General features: G+C 47.0%; 1 pseudogene; it reads left to right on the top strand.

The window, feature by feature from the left end:
- The first annotated feature begins 7,604 nt into the window (after nucleotides 1-7,604).
- On the top strand, nucleotides 7,605-14,645 carry LOC125538138 (annotated as a pseudogene).
- The last annotated feature ends 1,013 nt before the right edge of the window (nucleotides 14,646-15,658 follow it).

The following is a 15,658-nucleotide window of genomic DNA, read 5'->3' as shown; positions in this document are numbered from 1 at the left end:
AACGTTGTCGTGGAGAATGGAAAAGCCACCGAGCCAAAGGACAACCACCAAGTCATGGGAAACAAATGGGAGAAAGCACATGCTGCCCGTGATGCCGCGGCTACCAAAATGTTGTCAACGTGGACGGGCATTTTTTCGGTGAGAGAGAACAAGAAGGAGGAGAGGTACAAGCTCATGTTGGATGCGCAAAAGAAAAGGATGGAGTGGGACCAGAAGATGGCGGAGAAAAAGCTCGAAATTGAGAGGGAGAAGATCGAGTTGGAGAAGCAACAAGCGGCGATCAAATGGGAGCTCGAGAAGGACTCGCACGGGACGCGGAAGATGCGAGGATCATGTTAGCGGACGAGACCCTCTATGATGAGCATTCGAAGAAGTGGCTTGTGGACAAGAAGATGGAGATCAACGGCCGTAAGAAGTACGAGATGGCAAGGGCAGCCGCGGCTCGGATGCAGTCAGAGGAGGCGGCCCGGATGCAGGCGGAGCAGGACGAGCAGGACGCATTCCGCTCGGAGAAGGGCCGAGCCAGTGATCCGATGCCATCCGTCATGCTCGGACATTGGTTTTCTTTTGCCATGTCCGGTTTATTGAACTATGATTTTCTTTGCTTTGTTTCGAACTTTGACATTCGAACAATTTGTATCGTATAATCGACGTGCATGGATTACATGAATTTAATAATCAAAATTTGCGCTATGTGAATGTGCGACACAATATTTAAGGGGTGCCCAATCAATACCTACGGATGTCCATAGGCGTTTGAGGGGCTGAATTTGTCAAGTCGAGCTGTAGATGCTTTTATGACCGGAAAAGAAAGGAAGGAAGGGGGTAAACGCGTGAAACAAATCCGTACTTTTACAACTATTGCTCATAAAGGAATAGCCTTGCGGTACTTTCCAGCTACATGCGACACAAGTCGTGGATGATGATGCGACACATGCGACACAAGTCGTGAATAGGCCGCAGTCCAAGAGGATGCTCGACCACCGATCGACGAGGCAGCCAGTGCTTGACGGGGTGATGCTAGCGCATTCAAGCTCACAGTGATTGGAAGCACATTTAGAGCATCTTTAACAGGTGCCGGTCACGCCGCATGTAAAAAACAGATATGCCGTGCGCGCATTGTTTGGTTTGACGCGGCGCGCAGCGCTGGCTCCAGCAGCCGCGCTAAAATGCAACGCGCGCGTCGCTCCAGCAGCGCGTCAAAATGCAGTTCAATTTCGTTTATTACAACTCAAACAAACAGTTTTTATCGTTCAATACAACAAATAGTGCAATTAAACACATCAAGTCCATTCCATGCCCACCACTCCTCAATGAGATCCTTCTGAAGATCATTATGCGCTGCGGGACGTCGAATGGCATGATAGGAGGCAACAAAACGGGCCACCCTTTCAGCCCTCCGTCGCACTCGCACGGGATATCCAAGAGCTCATACTGAGAGTAGTCTACATCTTGGCCACGCTCATTCTCGATGATCATGTTGTGCATGATCACACAAGCGTGCATTATGTACCAAAGCATCTTCTGATCCCAAAATCTAGCCGGTCCTCTCACAATAGCAAATTGGGCTTGCAAAATTCCAAAAGCTCTCTCCACATCTTTTCTAGCCGCCGACTGAGTATTGTGGAAATCAAGATTTTTCTTACCTTGTGGCTTTTTCAACGGCTTGACAAAGGTTTGCCACTTTGGATAGCTGCCATCCGCTAGATAATAGCCATAGTTGTATGTACGGTCATTTGCTACAGAATGCACCAGTGGCAACTCCCCATTTGCAATCTTACTCATCAGTGGTGACCGGTTGACAACATTGATGTCATTCAAAGATCCAGGCATTCCAAAGAATGCATGCCAAATCCAAGTCTCTTGATCGGCCACCGCTTCAAGGATTATAGTGGAACCCTTTTTTTGGCCGTGGAATTGCCCATGGCATGCCTTTGGACAATTCTTCCTAGTCCAATGCATGCAATCTATTGAGCCAAGCATGCCAGGAAAGCCGCGAGCTTTGTTCATCGCCAAAAGCCTTGCGACGTCTTCAGCGTTGGGAGATCTCAAATACTCCTCGCCAAACACTTGCACAATTCCGACTGCGAAGCGCTTGACACACATGATGGCTTGGCTCTCACCCATAGCCAAGTGATCATCAACTAGATCAGCCGGTATACCGTATGCCAACATACGCAAAGCGACTGTCACCTTCTGAAAGGTGCTATGCCCGAGCTCTCCAGCGGCATTCCTCCTTTGCTGAAAAAAGCGGTCATGGCTCGCTAGTTTCTCTGCAATTCGCCTGAACAACTCGGTGCTCATCCTAAACCGGCGACGAAAATATGACTCGGGATATGTGGGATTCTCCGCAAAATAATGCCTGATCAATCTGTTGTGGGCATCGATCCTATCCCTCCAAATTTTTTGCCGACCCATAACCGAACCACCGTGTTTCGGTTTTTTATTAATATGCATAGCTAGGATCATTGCAAGATCCTCCTCCTCTTCCATATAAAATTCTTCTTCGGAAGAATCATACGACGAACTCATCTACAATGTTGAATACTATGCTATAAATAAAAAACTACAATCAACATGCACGAAATTCATGACTTTTGAGCAGTACATACCTTCTAGGCGTTTTGTCGAACACCTTGCGGGCGCCGAGCGGCAGCGAGCGCGCGGGCGCTGTTCGTCGGAGGACCAGCACGCGCGCGGGGCGGTGGGACTAGAGGGGGGCCGGAGAAAGCGCGCGCGGGGTGGGGATAGGCCGGGGAAGCGTCGGAACAGTCGCCGGGTGGCGCGGTCGGCAGCGGCGGCGCGGCTGGATGGGGGTGGGAGGTGCAAGCGAGCGCGCGGGAGTCCAGCGCGCGGGAGCGGGCACAGCAAATAAGCGGCGCGCGATTGCGTTTTGGCCCGCGCGCTGGACTACGTATGCCGCGCGCGCGGTTTTCGCACGCCCGCTGGAGCAACTATTCCGGTTGCGCGCACGCTAAAAAGGGGGATTTTGCGGCGCGGCGCTAGTTTGGCGCGCCTGTTGGAGATGCTCTTAGGCGTGAGAATCTACATTGGCAAACTGAAGATTCAGTGTTTCTTTCTCGCGTCTCGTGGGTCACTCCTGCGACTCATGAGGGGACCGCCGCCCCCAACTACTCATCTTCTTCGCTCCTCTCCCTCACCGCCGCAGGCGGCGGGGCGCTCCCTCAACCTTCTTCTCCTTGCTCTCCAGGCATGCTTCCTCTTCCCCAACCGGCGCAACGGACAAGATCTCACCCCTGCGGTGGTGCTGTCCTCGGCGGGCGTGGGGGTGGCGCGGGCTGCCGCCGTTGGGTTCTGCTGGCGCGGTTCCTCCCATATGGACGTGGTGGGGTTCTCGTCTGCCACCGGATATTGGTTCCGCCAGTTCCGGCCAGCTCCTTCCCCTTCCATGGACATGGGTGTCGTCTCGTTGGTCGTCCATATGGCTGCTTATTCGGGGGCGTCCGACAGCCCAGATCTAAGGATTTGTCTCCGCGGGTGAAAGTTGCAAGTTTTGGGGACAATGGATTTAAATGAGTTAATTACATCCATGGTACATAAATGATGATGACGCGCTATCATCATCGCCCCTCGTGATTTATCCAGATCAGTAGATCCATTTGACATCCAGAGCCGATGGTGCGATGATGGCAGCGCGTCATCGGCTCACATCAGTGCTTTTGGTCATCATTAGGTAGTCTATGGACCTGAATGACTTTTTTTTTGTTATTTCTAATATTTGGTGTACTGTTATAATTAAAGATGAATAGATAAGAAGTTTTCCACACACAAAAAAAAAACCTATGACAATTAAATATGTCTTGGAATAGCTTCATTATTTGTGCTTCCTCACCTAAAGATCCTAGATCTCTCGAGTAATAATTTTTGTGGGCATATTCCAATAAGCTTATTCTCAGGGCCAAGTTCACTCTAGGTCTTAGATCTCAGTTTTAATTGCATCAAAGGAACTCTCCCGGTTACACGGAACTCAAAAAAAATTTTGTTAACAAATACATTGTACCTGCTGAAATACTAATTTATAGTTGCATCTTCATTATTATGGAATGTTATCTATTTATATTGTTGCACTAAAAGATGATATTTTCTCTGTAAACTAATATAAAATCGTTTAGATCACAACTAATATAAAATCGTTTAGATCACTAAAGAGGAACCACAAGCCTAGCGAGCGATGCAATTTGACCACAAAGCAAATCTTACACGAGTGGCCCAGCAAAAACAAAAGGTGTAGACATATAAAGTGTAGTCGGTCCTTCGCACACGGCGCACCTTCCCTGCGCCGCCCCATTGGCAACAGAGTGAACCGAGCCGACGCCTAGCGGGAGAACCAGGTACTATAGTGGACTGAATATTGTAGACAATTGGCACCATATCAAAATGGCACTGTAGCAAATGTTATTTAAAATTTTGCGGACAATTTTTGGAAACATGAATATTTTAAGAAAAATGATTTTTTTAACTCAGAGTTCTTCAATTTTGCGATCAATTTTTGAAATTTATGAATATTTAGTAACGCAAACCATTTTTAGAATTTCAAACTTTATGAAATATCAGAAGAATTTATGAAATTCCAAAGATATTTTCAAATGTGAAAAGAAAAATGAAATTCCAAACATATTTTAAAAATATGAACAATTTTAAAAATTGTGAACTAGAATTCTAGTCATTTTTTGAAAAATACGACCAAACTCTGAAATTTTTAAACATTCTTTGAAAACACATACAAATTTTGAAATTGCAAAGTTTTCTTGAACAAATGAAAGAGGAAAGAAAAGACAAGAAAAATTAATAGAAAACCAGTAAAAGAATACACCAAAAAATGAGAATAACCAGACTAAAACATTCTAGAAGGTTCCCAAAACCGGTAATAAATAGATAGGAATCTTCTGGATGGTTCTCACAACCTGGATGGTAGAACATATTGAATAGCTAATGGGCGGCCAAAATAAGTCGCTCGCAAATGTCACACAGGATTCATGACAATCTTGACATCAAGTCTCCATTTAGACGTCTTAAATCCTCTATGACACTTTAGTGTGAAGATTGTCCATCAAACGCACAGGGAACAGCGTGAGGCATGCGTGAGATGGGCCGGCACATTATTAATCTGCCGTATGTTCCACAGATCCTGGTTATGTGAACCTTGTTCTTATTCAGTCTTTTTAAAGGTTTGGGACCTTCTAGAAGGTTCTCGTCTGGTTCCGTTCTTACCTCTTTTGTACTTTTGTTTGTTTTTCAGTCATCCTGTCTCTTTTTTCTCTTCTTTTTGTCGTTAAGTTTTTATAAATTGCACGAAAATTCAAAAACAATATTTGGAATATCAAAAAATGCTCACTTTTTGGAAAAAATATTAAAAATTGTTCACGCTTATTTTAGAAATTGTTCAGAATTTCAAATTTTGTTCCAAATTTTCAAAGATGTTCACAATTTCAGAAAAAAAGTTTCCAATTTAAAATTTATTCATTTTTCCAAAAATGTTTACTTATTTTTTTAAAATGTTCATAGTTTTCAAGAAATGTTCATAGTTTTAAAAATATAATTAAAATTTCAGAAGGTGTTCGATTTTTCAAAAAATATTGTCTAGAAATTTCAACAAAGTCACATTTTGAAAAAAAAAACAGAAAATTTAAAAAATGATTCAGAAATTTAATGAAAGTTTGGCTTTTCAGAAAAAATCGGAAGTTATGAAATGTGTTCCGAAATTTTCGATTTTGTTAGGTAATATAAATATTTTGGAAATTCCAAATTTGTTCGGTATTTTCTTAAAATGTTTAGAAATTTCAAATTTGTTTGAAATTTTCATAAAAAAATTGGAACTTTGAAAAAATGTTTAATTTTCACAAATGAAGTAATATTCATGTGTTCTGAAACCCAAAAAATAAAAACAACTAAATCTTGTTTTTTAGGAAAAAAATAAAAAACCAATAAAAAAGGTGATTCAACTCTCGGTGCAGCAGGTAGCGCTATTGGTCAACCCGCCTCAAGGGATGCGACCATTTTGAGGCAAGGTGTGTCATATAGGACCTATCTTTTGACGCAATACCGATAAAAGAAGCCCAACAATGACATGCAGCATCATACCCATGAGATATTTTTGTCTAAAAAAATCCCAGGCAATAGTAACTCACCGATCATGTTGTCAATCCGGCAGGCGACAGATGCTGGCCACCTTCTGCCGGCGCCGGCAATAGGATGCTCCTTCAGGCAGCGAGAAATCTGGGCAGAAACAGGGCCAACTCAAAACCCCACGCTTGCCTTCGTCCCCAACCGAGACGCCGTCTGCAGATCGTGGAGGGCTAGATGGTGGCTCTGGCGTGATCCGGATAGCAGCGGCAGGGTGTCGCGTGGGCGTAGCCATGGCGGAGGTGTCGAGTCGTTGCCGAGCTGCTAAATACATGAGAGATGTGGTCATGCATTCCTTCACGAAAAAGGGTTTCCCCGCTTTATTTATATATAAGGCAATCACCATACCACAGATACAAGATCAAATGAAGAAATGCAAAAGGGAGACAAAGATACAAGAAGCTATAGAGCAGCTAATACGATCCGACAACACCACACAAGCTTGATCATCGAAGTCCTTAGCGAACCCGAGGACTTGCCATCGATGCTACGAGGCCAAGAGAGCAACTTGCCGCCGGAGGAAGAACAAGCTTTGGCAACTCCCATCGGCCAAACACAGCTGAATCGCTGCCGAAGGCCCCCTGCTTTCTAGTCCTGGATTGGAGGAAGCTACGCCGCTCACCCCTGAGCACTCGCGTGAGTAAGACCAACTGGGTTGATGGTGAAAAGCCCAGCTGCCTCACCTCTCAAGCCGCAACCCCGGCAACATCGCACCTTCGGCAAGGACCATGGTGCCCACCGCAAGCCACCGAACGGGAACATTGAAGAACGCTGGCGACCCATAAACACGCTGAAACCCGAACCACCACCTCCACCATCCCATGGCGGCGCCTTGAAGACGAGAAACAATGTCGTAGCGCCGCCGCCGCCCAATCCGAAGATTTTGGGCTTTTACCTGAGACACGGAGGTGGGAGCCCGGGATGGACCTCGATGCAGCCTTGAAGAAGATTTTGGGCTTTCACCTAAGACATGGAGGTGGGAGCCCGAGATGGCCCTCGATGGACCGAAAATATATTTTAGGGCACATGCACCCAGGCCCCTCTTATCTAGCCATCCATTTTTTGCATCAAGATCCGTGCAAGTATTTTTTTTATTTCTCTCACATAGAACATGTCTTCAAGTTCAAACCTTTGCAGAACAGTAAAGCTTTCTAGCTGGAATCTAGGATAAAAAAATTTAGATTTTTTCGTCCAACATAAATATACAAAATAAGTTTTATTTGATTAAAAACAATACCTTTTTTAGCATTTATGTAGGACAAAAAATTCTGAAAGTTTTATCCCACATTCTAGTTAGTAAGTTTGGCTGCGCTGCAAAGTTTGAAGTTCAAAACATGTTCTATATAAAAGAAACGAAAAAGAAAAAATTTCATATACGAAGTTAGTTGTCTCACACAGATCTTAAAGCAACATTGAAGAGTCAGAATAACAGAGCCTGGATGCAAGTGCTCTAAAAATCTATGTCCCTCGATGGACCCCTCCGCCACGCCACATCGTCATGCCCCACACCAGCACGACGCCGCCGCCCGACGCTTCCGGCCGTGCCTTCTACCATCGAGCAGGGGAAGAAAAGCCCCACCACCCGCCAGGGCGCACCGGCGGCAGCGAGGAGGGAGGGTGGTGGAGGGGGAGCTGGGCTCTCCGGGATTTGTATTCTTTCCAATAGTAAATTGTTCAGCCCGGTCATGCGTTCGTTCATCAGTCTCTTCTCTTATTGCTCCAGGTACATCTTGTTTGATTTCTTCTGAATCTTCGATATGCTTAGTAAATTTGCTAGTACTGCTGTTCTAGATACACACATTGCTCAGGTTTTCTGTAGTTATATTTGGTACATTCGTGAGCCTGGTTGCCTAAGTTTGATGAAGAAACATGTGTGTCGTCTCGTACGTCCTTGTCTCCCTTTGGTCCAATATGACGTTGTTATTAGAACTTGAAAAGTCTAGTCGGCACCTCTATGTTAGAAAAGTCTAGCCCACACATAATGCCGGCTGCGACTAATTGGCCATCCATGCATGCACCTGGTCAAGAATGCATCGAAATTGTATGTTGTTGGGATTGCACAATGTATTGCTCATGTACAAAGGCACGTATATATGATGTACAAGAGGAACTAGGAGGTGGGCCCAATACACAGATATGCACAACACATATACTCAACCCCCCCCCCCCCCCCAGTCGAAGCGGCACCGCTGCTGACGCAAAGACTGGACCGAAACTTCTCAAATGACGTCGTAGGCAAGCCCTTGGTCATGATATCTGTAAATTGTTGTGAAGTAGAGACGTGTAGAACACGAATATGGCCAAGGGCCACCTGTTCCCGAACAAAGTGGATATCTAACTCAATATGCTTGGTCCGACGATGATGGACCGGGTTGGCGGAGAGGTAGACAGCCGAGACGTTGTCACAGTAGACCACCGTAGCACGATCCACGGGACAAGAGAGCTCTTGGAGCAACTGGCGAAGCAACGAACACTCGGCGACGATGTTGGCCACCGCACGATACTCAGCCTCAGCACTGGAGCGAGAGACCGTAGGCTGCCGCTTGGACGACCATGATATGGGTGATGGTCCAAGGAAGACACAATAGCTCGAGGTGGAGCGACGAGTGTCAGGGCAGCCCGCCCAGTCTGCATCGGTATAGGCGGTGAGGGCGGTGTCGGCGGAGGCGAAGAGCGTGATGCCGAACTCCATAGTGCCGCAGACGTAGCGAAGAATCCGCTTGACAGCGGCCCAGTGAACATCCCGAGGAGCATGCATATGAAGACACACCTGCTGTACGGCGTACTGAATCTCCGGTCGAGTCAGAGTGAGATACTAGAGAGGACCAACGATGGACCGGTAGAATGCAGCATCCGAAGTGGGAGAACCATCCGAGGCAGAGAGCTTGGCCTTCGTATCAACAGGCGTAGCGGCGGGCTTGCAGTTAAGCATACCAGCGCGATCCAGGAGCTCATGAGTGTACTTCCGCTGATGAAGAAAGAAGCCATCCGGACGTCGCACCACCTCAAGACCGAGGAAGTAGTGCAAAGGACCCAAGTCCTTGATGGCGAACTCAGCGCGAAGACGACCAGTGAGTTGGCTGAGGAGGCCAGCTGTACATGCCGTCAGGATGATGTCGTCGACATAGAGCAGCAAGTAGGCCGTGTCAGAGCCCTAATGATAGACGAAGAGTGACGCGTCCGAGCGGGTGGAACGAAACCCAAGCTGGTGTAGGAACGTCGTGATGCGCTGGTACCAAGCGCGCGGAGCCTGCTTGAGTCCGTACAAGGACCGCGAAAGCAGGCACACGTGGTCGGGAAGCGCCGCGTCAACAAATCCGGTGGGCTGCTGGCAGAAGACCTGCTCCTCAAGGTGACCATGGAGGAAGGCGTTGGAGACGTCCATCTGGTGCACTGGCCAAGCACGGGAGACCGCAAGGTGGAGAACCGTGCGTATCGTGCCGGGCTTGACGACCGGAGCGAAGGTGTCGGTGAAGTCGATGCCAGCACGTTGTCGGAAGCCACGAATGACCCAGAGCGCTTTGTAGCGATCAAGGTACCATCGGGACGGAGCTTGTGTTTAAAGACCCACTTCTCGGTAATCACGTTGGCATGCCGGGGACGGGGAACAAGCTGCCACGTCCGGTTGCGCAACAGGGCGTCAAACTCCTCCTGCATCGCAGCCATCCAGAGCGGGTCACGAAGAGCAGCTCGAACGGAGGACGGCAACGGCGATGGCTCAGAGGTGGACGCCACATGGACGTAGTCGTCCGAGGCGTAGCGCGAGCTCAGGCGAAAAACGCCCGTACGGGCGCGGGTGACCGGACCAGCCACAGGCGCCGGGGGGCCGCAGGCGTCGGGGGCGCCGGGGGCGTCGAGGGCACCGAGGGGGCTGGGGGCGCCGGCGCCGAGGGGACCGCGAGGGCCGCGGGCCCCAACGCCGGGAGCGCCGGTGCCACGACTGTAGGAGACGCCGCATGCGGGGGGCGCGCCTCAAAGCCAGGGGCGGGCCAAGAGAGGCGCGCAAGCGCCCTGGGAGAGGCACCGAGGAGCCCGCGTCACCGGTGGCGGGAGGAATAGCCGGGGGTACCTGGTGAAACGGAAACACATGCTCATCAAAGTAAACGTGCCGGGAAGTGAACACACGATGGGAGACGGGATCATAGCACCGATATCCCTTGGAGTTGGAGGGGTAGCCGATGAAAATGCAAGCGACAGAACGAGGTGCGAGTTTGTGAGGAGCGGAGTCGACAATGCTAGGATAGCAAAGGCACCCGAAAATACGCAAGCCGTCATAAGAAGGGGGCGTACCGAAGAGAAGATGGTGAGGTGCATAGTTCCACCGTGGGCGACAAGGGCGAAGGTTAAGGAGAAGAGAAGCAGTGGTGAGTGCGTCCGGCCAGAAACGAGGCGGCACGTTAGCATGGAACAGGAGCGTGCGAACGCAGTCGTTCAGGGTGCGAACGACACGTTCGGCTCGACCGTTCTGCTGGGAAGTATACGGGCATGTGAGATGAAAAACTGTGTCGTGGTGCGACAGAAAAGTGCGGAAAGCAAGGTTGTCGAACTCTTTTCCATTGTCAGTCTGAAGAGTAAGGATGGGACACCCAAACTGCGTGCTGACATAGGAGTAAAAAGCCGTCAAAGTGAGGAGTGCATCCGACTTTCTGCGCAAAGGAAAAGTCCACACATAATGAGAATAATCATCAAGAATAACCAGATAATATAAATAGTCCGAATTACTAGGAACCAGAGAGGTCCACACATCGCTATGAATCAACTGAAAAGGAAAAGAAGCTATGGTGGTGGAGTTATTAAACGGGAGGCGAACATGTTTACCGACACGACAGACATGACAGGTGTGATCCTCTATCTTATGACAACTGAAACTGAAACTCGTAAGAATATGACGAAGTGTGACGGGATTGGAATGACCCAAATGAGCATGCCAGAGATCGACGCCGGCGGAGAGAGCAACCGGTGCGGTGGTGGAGGTGGACGGCGAATGCACCAGATAGAGCTCGTCGAGGCTGTCACATCGGTGAAATACCATCCTGGTTCGAGCGTCCTTGACACAAAATCCAAGCTCGTCAAATTCAACAGTAATAGGATTTTCACGAGTTAAACGACGAACGGAAATAAGGTTCTTAATAAGATGAGGTGACACAAGTATGTTAGACAAAGTAATAGGCATGAAAGTAGAAGGAAAAGAAGTGTGCCCGACATGTGTAATAGGGAGTGTGGAACCGTCGCCGACAATGATGCGACGATCGGTGGTGACGGGAGTGAAGGAGGCAAGATTATCAGGATGAACAAACATGTGAGCCGTAGCCCTGGTGTCTATGTACCAATCATCACCTTAGGAGTAGTTGTTCAGCGTAGGAGCGGCATGCAGCCCTGTGAGGAGTACCGGGTCCCAGGGCGTCGGCAGCAGGGCCAGCGAGGGGGACGGACACGCCATGGGGAGGCCGTAGCCGCCGCTCAGCTGCGGCGGTAGGTACTCTCCATACAGTTGCGGAGCCGCGAAGTACGCATGATGCACGGGAGGAGTGGGAGCTTGCTGGCCTACTGACGACCCCACCGGTACTCGAAAGACTCATATGCAGATAGAACCCCGTACACAGACGGAGACCCGTACGTGGATGCGGGCAAAGCCTCGTATGCCCCGTACGTAAGATATCCATACGTGGGAACGGACATGTCATAGGTGGCGGCCGCCCCGTACGGCAGCGGGGCTGCACCGTAGGGCGCCGGCGGTGGGACGGCAGAGACGGATCTTTCCTTGGACGTGTACTAGTACGTGGGTACTAGTACTTCCGGCTGCAACAATCACGGGAGACACGTACGGAGTCAACTAGCCAATCGATCGTTGCCTTGATCGATTCCAGCACCAATAGATACGCACACCACTTGATTGTTTGATGGCCGCAGGCGAGCGATGCTGGCGAGCAGATCGGCGGATTAGGCGAGGCTGGCGGCGCTGGGTAGCGCGCGCGGCTGAGGAGTTGGGTGGGGTGTGCGGCGCAGCTGGGTAGCGCGCGGCTGAGAGGAGCGGCGGCCGGTGCGGAAGACGCGCGGGCGGCGGCGGCGGTGAGGCGGCGGCGGCGGCGCAGGGGAGATGCGCGGCGGCGGCGGCGGTAGCGGAAGGCTAGGGTTAAAACCTAAAAACTGATACCATGTATGTTGTTGGTATTGCACAATGTATTGCTCATGTGCAAAGGCATGTATATATGATGTACAAGAGGTGGGTCACGACCTCAGCTGTACAAGAGGCGGAGGTAGGCCCAATACACAGATATGTATAACACATATACTCAATAGAAATATCTTCACAACAAGATTTCCTGTGGATGATGCATGATTGCTGAAGACTTTGTTCAAGTAATTAAATTGACCTTATGTGCCAAGTTGTACTCCTAGACTTGTATTCCTTGCAAGTCCTTGCGTCTATAATTAGTACCTATGAAGCTAGCGAAAGATCGATAAAAGGAAAGCCTGCAGAACTGCAAAACCACTCACCACTTCTCTCCCAAAGTCTAGCTATGGGTAGCTGCTTGCCATGGGGATTATTGTCTTCGATATTAGTACTATTTTTGTCGTTACAGTTCATGCTTCACTTGTCCTCTGGTTGCTTCGTGGAGGAGAGGGCTGCACTAATGGATATTCAGTCCTCCCTTATGAGAGCGCGCTCCTTGGGCGTGACTAATTCATGGGGGGAGGATGGTGATGACTGCTGCTCGTGGGAGCGTGTGAAATGCAACAGTACAACACAACGAGTGTCTCATCTCGATCTTTCGTACATATTTGTGACTAGTTCACACGATCATTGGTATTTAAACTCAACAGTGTTTTCTGCATTACATGAGCTTGAATACCTTGATCTATCAAACAATTATCCCTGTTCGCTAGCCTTGGAAGGTACGTATGTGTGCTCCAAATTCTCTTTTTATAGAACAATATGTATGTGCAATGACTTCTTATTCTCATTGATATACAAACAAAAACACCTGCAGGATTAGTTGTACTATCCAAGCTTCGATATCTTGACTTTAGTGCTACTACACAGGGAGGGGGTTTCCCGGAATTTCTAGGGCGCATTGTTTCACTGGAAGTTCTAGCTCTCAACGGTAACTACATGACCGGAGCTCTTCCAAGCACAGGTAGAGATTTGTGCTTATTGTAGGAATACTAAGGTAGACATCAAATTTTCATATTAATAATTCGTCTCGCATGCCTGCACATGTTGCAGCTACTGAAAATCTTAGAAACTTGCGACAATTGAACATGTCTTTCAATAGCTTCTATGGAGACCTCCCGGAATCGCTATTTGCACTTCCGTGGGCAAATTCCAATAAATTCATCCTCAGGACCACTTTCACTTGAAGTCTTGGATCTCAGTTATAATAGCCTCAACGGAACTCTTCCAATTTTTACAGGTAGATATTCTTACTTCATGTTTTATTAGTATGTGTTACCTGTAACAATTATACTACTTGCACGCATTGCAGACTTTATAAACATCAAGACCTTGAACTTGGGTGTCAACCAGTTTAGTGGATCTCTTCCTGCGTATTTATTTGCACTTCCTCATCTTGAAATTTTAAATCTCGTATCTAATAAGTTGAGTGGAGCTCTTCCAAATGAACAAGGTATTCCTATCAGAAGAACATTTACTGCGTATATCAGAAGAAAAAATGTGTAACCATTGATGATAACTATTGTTACATGATTTTTCTACTCCTGCAGCATTTCAAATTCTCAAGAATCTACGAGAGTTGTATTTGGCAATCAACCAGTTCAGTGGAAACATTCCAGCATTCGTGTTTTTGCTTCCACATATTCAACAATTGGATCTCTCATATAATTGCTTTGGAGGACAAATTCTGATAAATCAATCATCAAATCTTCCATCGTCGTTTAAGGCTCTTCAGCTTTCCGGCAACAATTTGAGTGGTAGATTTTCTTTCATTTGGCTTAGAAACCTCACAAATCTAGAAGTGATAGACCTTTCAGGCAATTCTAACCTAGTTGTTGACGGGCATATTCCTGGATCGATCCCTTCGTTCCAATTGAAAGTGCTATTGCTCTCTGGTTGTGACCTTGACAAGAACATTATTGCAGAACCACATTTTTTACGCACACAACGTCATTTAGAGATGCTTGATTTATCCAACAATAACTTGTCCGGTAGCATGCCGAGTTGGCTGTTTACAAAGGAATCAACACTTCAGTATCTAAATCTTGGAAATAACTCACTAACTGGATCGATGGACCCAAGGCATACCCAACCTTATCTGTCCACTATCGACATACACATGAACCAAGTCACAGGACAGCTGCCAGACAACATTGGCTCATTGTTTCCAAGATTGTCTGTTCTTAATATTTCTAGTAACAACATCGATGGGAACATACCAAAGTCGTTGTGCGAGAACATTTACATGCAATCTTTGGACATGTCGAACAACAAACTTTCTGGGGGAAGTTCCAGCTTGTATGGGAGTCATACAACTTGCGTTTGATGTGTAGTTTGGTTCTAAAACTTGCAAAATATGGAATTGCGATCATATAACTTGTTCGCACATTCAAATACGGTGCTTCCTCTCGTATCTGGACGTATGGCCTGCACATGTGGCCTATCAGCATGGCGTAGGCCCACCTGTCAGTGGAGGCTGGAAGCATTTTTTTTCCAGATAACTCCCTTGCATTTTATTTACTCACGTACAAAATCAGTCAAATAAAATGAAAAAAAGACACCGCAGTGTGGATCAAACGAATGATCCCCTACTAAACGACTAGCATGGATAGCCACCAGACTAATCATGACTCTTGTTAAACTTTCACAACTATACATGATATGTCCTTTGAAGACCATACAAAATAATATCTAAATCTTAACGAAAGATTGTGAGCCCCATGGTTCAAACCTTTGTGTCCTGCTGGTGGCTGGCTGCATGTGCATGGGCTAACCATCCGACCATGATGACACTTGTTACTATAAAGGGACCCAAATCTTTGTTGTCTAATTTTTTTTCTTTTACTTATGTAAGAAAACAACATATATTTTTTTTTTAAATTAACAATTTATATTCTCATGTATTTTGTTTTTTCTTTATGTTGCCTTTGCATTTTACATTGTTCACAATTAGCTGAAGACAGACTAGATTTTTGTTTCTTAGAGATAAATATAGATAAAAGTGTTTTGTGTTGTATAGTTTCAAGTTTATGAGCCCCAAGTCCAGCCAGCTATATATAAATTTTCTTTTGTGGGAAAGCTATATTTAAAAGTTAGGTACTGTGTGCAAATTTGTAGTCTTAGCCACCCTTTTATTATCTACTAGGGATACTGCCAGCTCAACCTAAATATAGTAAGTAATCTTAAGCTACATCACGATGAAAAGTTTCACTATTCCACAGAAAATTTAGAAAAAACATAATTTAGTTTTGGATAGACATGACATAAGAACTGACAACATAAAAATAAAATTTGCAAGGTCTGACAGCATAAATGTTGTTTGTCCATTTAAAACATGAA

The sequence above is a fragment of the Triticum urartu genome, chromosome 2, assembly GCF_003073215.2.
Source record: "Triticum urartu cultivar G1812 chromosome 2, Tu2.1, whole genome shotgun sequence".
Taxonomy (NCBI): domain Eukaryota; kingdom Viridiplantae; phylum Streptophyta; class Magnoliopsida; order Poales; family Poaceae; genus Triticum; species Triticum urartu.
Note: the sequence above shows the minus strand (reverse complement) of the source record. Positions and strands in the feature narration are given on the sequence as shown.